The 8,063-nt window shown below is 46.6% G+C and overlaps 1 protein-coding gene across 1 annotated transcript in view; it reads right to left on the minus strand.

Moving 5' to 3' along the window:
• The window catches only part of BLK (BLK proto-oncogene, Src family tyrosine kinase), a 48,728-nt gene extending 48,048 nt beyond the window's left edge, over positions 1-680 (minus strand). The window contains exon 1 of the mRNA XM_082049511.1: positions 339-680. The gene's annotated coding sequence lies outside the window, so the exon portion shown is untranslated. The remainder of the gene's footprint in view (positions 1-338) is intronic.
• Between the last annotated feature and the right edge of the window lie 7,383 nt (positions 681-8,063).

Here is an 8,063-nt window from a genome sequence, read left to right on the forward strand (position 1 = left end):
TTGGTTGTTTTTTTAAGAGAAAGAGGCTGATCTGTGTCCAAGAGACAACCTGCCAGGTCAGCGTCTGACTTAGAACATCAGTCCCACCTCAGAGAGTGCCCCGATTTCTGCACTGAGACACTATCAGAAGGAAAGAAAGTGATGCACCCTGCCCCAATCCACAGGAGTAGTATGGTCCATTGAATATCCTACTTCCAATATTTAAGGGTTTAATTACAACCAGTCCACAGACAACAACCAGAGATGGGACAAATCTTTAAATGCTGTAAGGGGATGCGCCCAATGGAGTGCAGGCAGCAGGAATGAAGCAAAGTTGCTGGAAAATTGTTTGCACTTACCTGGTGAGTCCTATGTTCAGGTTAAATCATATCCTGCTCGATCCTAGCTGTCCACCAGAGCTCAAAAATCCCTTGCAGGCTGCGTACTTAAGAACATGAGCTCGTCTTGATAAGTTTTAATCCTTAGAGCACGTAGAAAGAGAAAGCCTAATTCTTCTTGGTGTCGTCAGTTGACTGCTGTTAGTGGTTTCCTGTCGACAACAGCTGAATGACAAATCAAACTGGTTTGCTACACTTATAGCAATTAAGGGCTGGTAGTATAACCACGTTGCTAATTTAGCACTAATGTTAGCACGGCATCTACCTTACAAGAACCGTTACCCACAAAGGCTCGGCAGGCTCTAAAAAATACTGTCCCACTACAAATGATGTCCTGAATTGCTCTCGTTCAAGCTGGTGTGAGTTGAAAGTCATCCCCTGGAGCCACAGGGTGTACAAGTGGTCTGCAAATGGGAGGGGAAATATGGGTCCTTGAGTTTTCTAGATTGGCCCATTCACAGCTAAGAGCAGTCTGGGCCAATAGCAGGGGTGGAGATATTTATTGCATATGCTTAATCTTGGGGAGAGTTTTATCTCCAATCAGGTTCTAGTCTGAACAGCTTCCCCTTTTATAATCATGTAGGTTACAGTGCTGTAATCTTACTTTCAAGTTGAGGTTCTACTTCTGCTGAAAATCTCATCTACAGAGAGTGGTTGTGTTCCCCCTCAGAGCTGGCCATCTTTTGCCAATGAGTACAGAGCGGTTTATGTCATTTAGGGCACGGGGGGGAAGAGAGGTACAGGAGATAGCTGACAGCACATCCTGATATCTCTTTATCACTTGCATGTAAGATCTTGTAAGATCTGCCTTCCCTCTATTTTGTGCAATTAGCTACTTGCTGTATTGCAAAAGGCTTTGCCTGGGCTGAGCACCCAGTGCCCACCTGGAGCTGTGGTGGCCAAGGATCAACTCAGATCTCCTTATGCTGGGGTGTTTCGGTGACTATTATCCTCAAGGGTCTTTGGGCACAGCTTTGTTTCCAACCACGCAATACTGTGAAGCTCCATCGCTCTCACTTCCACCCTTATCAGCAGGGTTTCGGACCCACCGAGATACCTGGAGGTTGTGAGGCTGGTGTGTGTCACTTACTGGTCCTGCTGGATTTTGGGTAGATCCTCTGCCACACCAAGACACACAGGAAGGGAAGCCGCACAGAGCTTCATCGAACAGGACAACAGGGATCATGACTGAGGCTGTTTGAGCGCGGGCTGTTTATCAACTCTTTGGAGATGAAGTATGACAACTTTATGTAAGAGAAGGTTGAATTTTGGATCTCGGTCCTGCAGTTTCAGGAAACATCATTGGCCTCTTTCTGATGGGTGTCTGGGGCATGGAGACAACCTTCGAAGTATTGACCTCTCTGGGACAATGGTCATCAGGAGTGCTGCAAACATTTGACTTTATGGTTCATTCACCAGGCTGAAAAAACAGCAGAGCAGTAGAATCTGACAAGTAACAATATTTCACTTGTTTTCATTTTTCTGCCCCCAAGAAGGGGTCAGTGTGATCCAAGAACACAAAAAATCAAACTTCTGGCTGAAAGAAAGCAAAAACAATTATTCGCTGTTAATTTTTTACCCTGAGTTGAAGCTGTTTTCCATATTCAGTTTGATCAAGCCACCGATGGTTGCAGTGAAACTGTGTTTTCTGACAACTAGTCACAAATCCGTGAAATTTCACCCAGCTGTTGCCATGGGAGTGAGTAGAAACTGACTCTGGCACAGAGGGGGATGACAAGGACAGGGATGCTGCAGCTTGTCTCTTCATCATTCATTCACCCCAATTTAAAGCAGGTATCTGGGATGGGCTTTCCTTGCCTTTCCCTTACTCGGCTCAGGAAACCAAAGTAATAAGTTGAGGGTAATAACAGAATTTTTTAACTGAAGTTTGAGGAGATGGTGTCCACCCATGATCCCACCTCTCTTGTGTTTCTCAGTGAAAATGCCTTACTGGGTAGCCAGGTAAGACTGGAAAGGGATTGTTTTTGTTCACTAGCAGTTCTGGAAAATAATTTACAACAAATATTCTGTATGAAAGTGGGACTTAAGTCCTTTTTCCAGCAGAGAGGTAGAAAAAGCTGCATATCAATCCTTAGATTTTAAATGCCTTCTCCTTCTATGAGTTGCCACAATGAATTGGGTAAGCAATGTTATCAAAGGAAAATAATTACAAATAAGTCACTTTGGATCTTTGGGAAAGGTTTTGATTTTCTTTGGAAATGATTTCTGGTTTTTCAGGGCTTGGTAACTTTTTTGCAGTTGGAGAGAGGAATAATTCGCTAACTCAATACACACACTTACAAAGTTAACTCTGGAGTAATGAAATTTATTTCTTTTTACCTATGAAAAAACAGGCTGGCTGAAAAAATCCCACAGCAATTTCAGTAGGACTTCAGGCACAATTGTCCATTGCTTTTGTCTTTGATGTTGACCCACTTGGGAGAAATCTGCAGAGAAAATATCACTGATAACCCAAAGCAACACACAATGCAAAAAATATCATAGTGTTCCATGACGGTGAAACTTATGAAATCTGATTTCCTGTTGATGTTCTGGTGTTTAACACCTTGATCGTGCTAAGCATTCAGCTTTTCCTATAGTGGACTTAGTCTCCTCACTCCTCTGCTCAGCCACCTCTTTGCATCTTTGAAACATCTTGTAGGCCCACTGATGAACGAGGTGGGTGCCCTGGTGACAGAAGATACAGAGAAGGCAGAGTTACAGAATCACAGAATCGACTGGGTTGGAAAAGACCTCAGAGATCATCGAGTCCAACCCTTGGTCCAACTCTAGTCCGTTTATTAGATCATGGCACTAAGTGCCATGTCCAATCTCAGTTGAAAAACCTCCAGGGCCGGTGAGTCCACCACCTCCCTGGGCAGCCATTCCAATGCCTGACCACCCTCTCTGTAAAGAATTTCTTTCTAATATCCAGCCTAAATTTCCCCTGGCAGAGTTTAAGCCCATGCCCCCTTGTCCTATTGCTGACTGCCTGGGAGAAGAGCCCAATCCCCACCTGGCTAGAACTGCCCTTCAGGTAGTTCTAGAGAGTGATGAGGTCACCTCTAAGCCTCCTCTTCTCTAGACTAAACAACCCCAGCTCCCTCAGCCTCTCCCCATAGGTCTTATGCTCAAGTCCCTTCCCCAGTCTTGTTGCTCTTCTCTGGACCCGCTCCAGCACTTCAATCTCTTTCCTGAACTGAGGGGCCCAGAACTGAACACAATACTCCAGGTGTGGCCTCCCCAATGCAGAGTACAGGGGAAGGATCACTGCCCTTGTCCTGCTGACCACGCTATTTTTGATACAGGACAGGATACCATTGGCCTTTTTGGCCACCTGGGCACACTGATGGCTCATGTTGAGCTTCCTGTCAATTAGTACCCCCAGGTCCCTTTCTGTCTGACTGCTCTCCAGCCACTCTGCGCCCAGCCTGGAGCGCTGCAGGGGGTTGCAGTTACTGAATGCCTTCTTTGTCTCTGTCTGTTCTGCCAGAAGCTGTCCTGAGGAGCCCTGTACCCTTGAGGCCCCAGAGGAAGGCAGGACAATGGAGGAGTTTGCCTAGGTTAATGAGGACTGGGTTAGGGAGCAGTTAGGCAATCTGGACATCCATAAATCCGCGGGTCTGGATGGGATGCACCCACAGGTGATGAGGGAGCTGTCTGAGGTCATTGCTGGACCACTCTCCATCATCTTTGCCAAGTCTTGGGAAACAGGAGAGGTGCCTGAGGACTGGAGGAAAGCAAATGTCACTCCAGTCTTCAAAAAGGGCAAGAAGGAGAACCCAGGTAATGATAGACCAGTCAGCCTCACCTCCATCCCTGGGAAAGTGATGGAACAACTTATTCTTGGTGCCATCTCAAGGCATATCAAGGATAAGAGGGTCATTAGGGCCAAGCCCACCACTAAACCATGTCCCTAAGAACCTCATCTCCACATCTGTTCAACCCCTCCAGGGATGGTGACTCCACCACTGCCCTGGGCAGCCTCTTCCAATGCCCAGCAACCCTTTCCAGGAAGAAATTTTTCCCAATATCCAATCTAAACTGCTCCTGGCACAACTTGATGCCATTTCCTCCGGTCCTGGCGCTTGTTCCCGGGGAGCAGAGCCCGACCCCCCTGGCTCCAAGCTCCTTTCAGGCAATTCAGAGATCAGAAGGTCTCCCCTCAGCTCCTGTTCTCCAGCTGAACCCCCCAGGTCCCTCAGCCGCTCCCATCGCACTTGTGCTCCAGCCCCTCACCAGCTCCGTTCCCTTCTCTCAACTCGCTCCAGCACTTCAAGGCCTTTCTTGGTATGAGGGGCCCAAAACTGACCCCAGGGTTGAAGGTACAGCCTCGCCAGCGCCCAGCACAGCAGGACAATCAGTGCCCTGGTCCTGCTGACCACACTATTGCTGATATAATCGGTTTTCAAACTCAAAGGAAAACAAAATGTCAACCTCTGAAAATACTGAGAAAGAAACAATGTCTCAGAGGGATATCTGAATGAGGAAGGTCAAGGTTAAGAACTATTCCAAACAGTGATGCAATATTTACAGACCTTTGTCGTGTTCTTGGAGTACTTCACATACCACCCTCTTTCCCCTGCATCCCTACATCACTATTATACCTCCACCTACCTGCAGCACATATGGTCCAAAAAACACCTTCCCTCTTGCTTGAACCTGTTTCACACTGAAACAGCCCCAGCATTTTCTGCCACCTTATTCCAGATTCCCAGGAGACCAGTTTCTCCCCATGCCACATCCCAGTAATTGTCAATAAATCTGCATCACACTCCAGGCTGGGCCTAAGGACAGGGGTGGAAAACCCTTTTTCTGCAGTTTAAGCCAGCAAGCAGGTAAACACACAGCCATTCATGGGGTGGAGAATCAGAAAGAAAATATAAACCTCATAGATTAAGATAAAGACAGTTTAATAGGACAGAAAATAAACATTAAAATAAAAATATAATAAAAATAATAAAAATTAATAATAATAATAATGATAATATATAAAACAAGTGATGCACAATGCAATTCCTTACCACCTGTCAAACGGTTCCCAAGTAGTGGTTGCCCAAGGCCAACTTCCCTCAAAATATGTACTGAGCATGACATCATATGGTATCAAACATCCTTTTGGCCAGTTCAGTTCAGCTGTCCTGGCTGTGACCCATCCCAGTGTCTTTTGCACCTGCTGTGGCTTAAGAAGTTGAAAAGTCCTTGACTACTTAGCAACAACTATTATAAAATATCAGCATATTATCAACATTATTTTCATTTTAAATCAAAAACGCAGCAGTATACCAGCTACTAGAAAGAAAATGAACTCTATCCCAGCCAAAAACAGGGCACCTTTCTGTGAGAAAAGCAATTCCTCAGTCCCAGTATGCACATCATTTGGGCAGGGTGAGGGGTGGATACTCAGCATCATCCATAGAATCATAGAATCATTTTGGTTTGAAGAGACCCTCAGGATCATTGAGTCCAACCATAACCTAACTCTAGCACTAAACCATGTCCCTAAGAACCTTGTCTAAATGCCTTTTAAACCCCTCCATGGATGGTGACTCCACCACTGCCCTGGGCAGCCTGTTCCAATGCCCGACAGCCCTTTCCAGGAATAATTCTTTCCTAATATCTGATCTAAACCTCCCTTGGTGCAACCTGAGGCCACTTCCTCTTGTCCTACCACTTGCTACTTGGTAGAATCATAGAATCATACAGTGTCCTCAGTTGGAAGGGACCCACAAGGATCATCGAGTCCAACTCCTGTCCCTGCACAGGACAACCTCACAGTTCACACTGCGTGTCTGAGGACATTGTCCAGTCTCTAACGCTATGGAGCTTGGAGCTGTGACAACTCCCTCAGCAGCCTTTGAAGAGACCAACACCCTCCACAAAGCACCCTCCAGAAGCAAAGGCCAAACATACGTGTGCAGGGGACTTGTCCTTGCAGTGGGCTATTGCTCATGTTTATCAGAAACCTTGTGTCATCCCAGCTGGGAAAAGACATCCCTTAAACAAGCTGAAACAGACTAAATGACAGCACCATACTGAAAAAGGCCAGTCCCAGGTCCCTCAGTGATCCATGGAGATGAGCAGCCAGGTGACCACAACCCATTGCAGGTCTCTGTGTTTGCACGGGTTCCCTTGGGGTGACTAAGGGACAATATTAGCTGGAGACCTGCTGCCATCTGTAGGTGCATCTGCCACATTTCCAGGTTGACTGGCTCCCAGGTAGTTCTCCAATTATGCCAGAGGACTTTCCTGGTACAGAGCCCTGTATGGGGAGTGGAGACTACACCTGGCTAGGAGATGATTGTGGTGGCTGAGAACACCACAGCTTCCTTTCCCCATCCCCGCCTGGGCAGGTTGAGCCCCAGGGACTTTGCTTTAAGGGAGAGGAATTTATTTGGCGACCAACTGAAAAGCAACCATTGATGTTCCTCCAAGATGATCCAAGCACGTGATCCCACAGAACGGCCAGACTGGAAGGTCCTGCTACTCCATGCTCTGTTGGCAGGATGCCTACAAGGAGAAATTTCCCAAAGCCAGGAGACAGGGAAAGAAGCAGATGTTTCAAATCCAAATTATGTTGAACCTCTGCCATTATTACAGAGGAATGGCCATTTCTGCCCATTTATGATGATACAAAGGCAGCTCAGAAGGTCCAGATGAGATTTAGCTGGCTATAGAGCACATCTGCCTTATAGCTTTTCTGGTGCTAAGACTGGCACAGGAGATCTGGGTTCCCATCTGGAGGGAATTATCACTGCAGCAGGCAATCTCCAGTTTGAGGTTTGCAAAACCACATCCCAGCAAGGACCCAGGCTTGGTTCCAAGTGTGCCCAAGGATTCAGGCATCTGCTGGAAAAGACGTTGTGCCCAGGGGTCTTGCGGGATGCAACTCTGGGAACTGACAGCTTCTGCATCTCTGGGTGCAAAATGAAGATGTCGCTTTATCTGAGTAAAAGAAAAAGGTCTAAGCCACAGGTACGGACAGTGTTAGTGTTGCAGAGGTTTATTTCGACTCATCACACCTAATCTCAGCTGCCCACTACACATGGTTGGGGTCAGAGCCTCATCAGTGAGAGCATCACTGCTCTTCAGCACCTCCCACCACAGGTCTTATGGGCAAAGACAATTTAAATGAGATAAACACAGACCAAAAAATGTTCAAAACCCATGAAGATACTTCATAGGGACCTTGTTTCAGCCTTTCACTGGTGTCTTATGGCAGCTCATTTGAAATCCATTACACAACAAAATTAAAAATAAACATTTACAGAAGAGGGAGTGGGTGACACTGTGTGGTCTGTTACTACCATGAGGTAGATGTCCAGCCTTGGTAGCAACACCTCTGCTAGTAAACTAACCCCTGCTAGACCTGGTCTCTGGCCCTGAGGCCAACTGACCCTGTGTGGCCACATCTGTGCAATTAAACGCTCTTGGCTATCAATTCTGGGTGGCGGCATCCAACTTCTCCGTCAGGAAGGGGCCCTGATCTTGCTCATTCCTGATCCATGTCTCAAGATTTCTTATCCCGTTTCAAAACCAGACCAGGGAACGTGTTTTGCCAGACTCCCGTGCCCATTCCCTGACATCATTTGGTTCATCGGCACGAACCCAATTTTTGTTTTGATGAGATGTTTCACGAAACGTTGAATGACCCGTCTGTTGCTAAGGGCTTAAATGCAACTATAG

This window comes from Streptopelia decaocto, assembly GCF_964273445.1.
Source record: "Streptopelia decaocto genome assembly, chromosome: 3".
NCBI lineage: Eukaryota > Metazoa > Chordata > Aves > Columbiformes > Columbidae > Streptopelia > Streptopelia decaocto.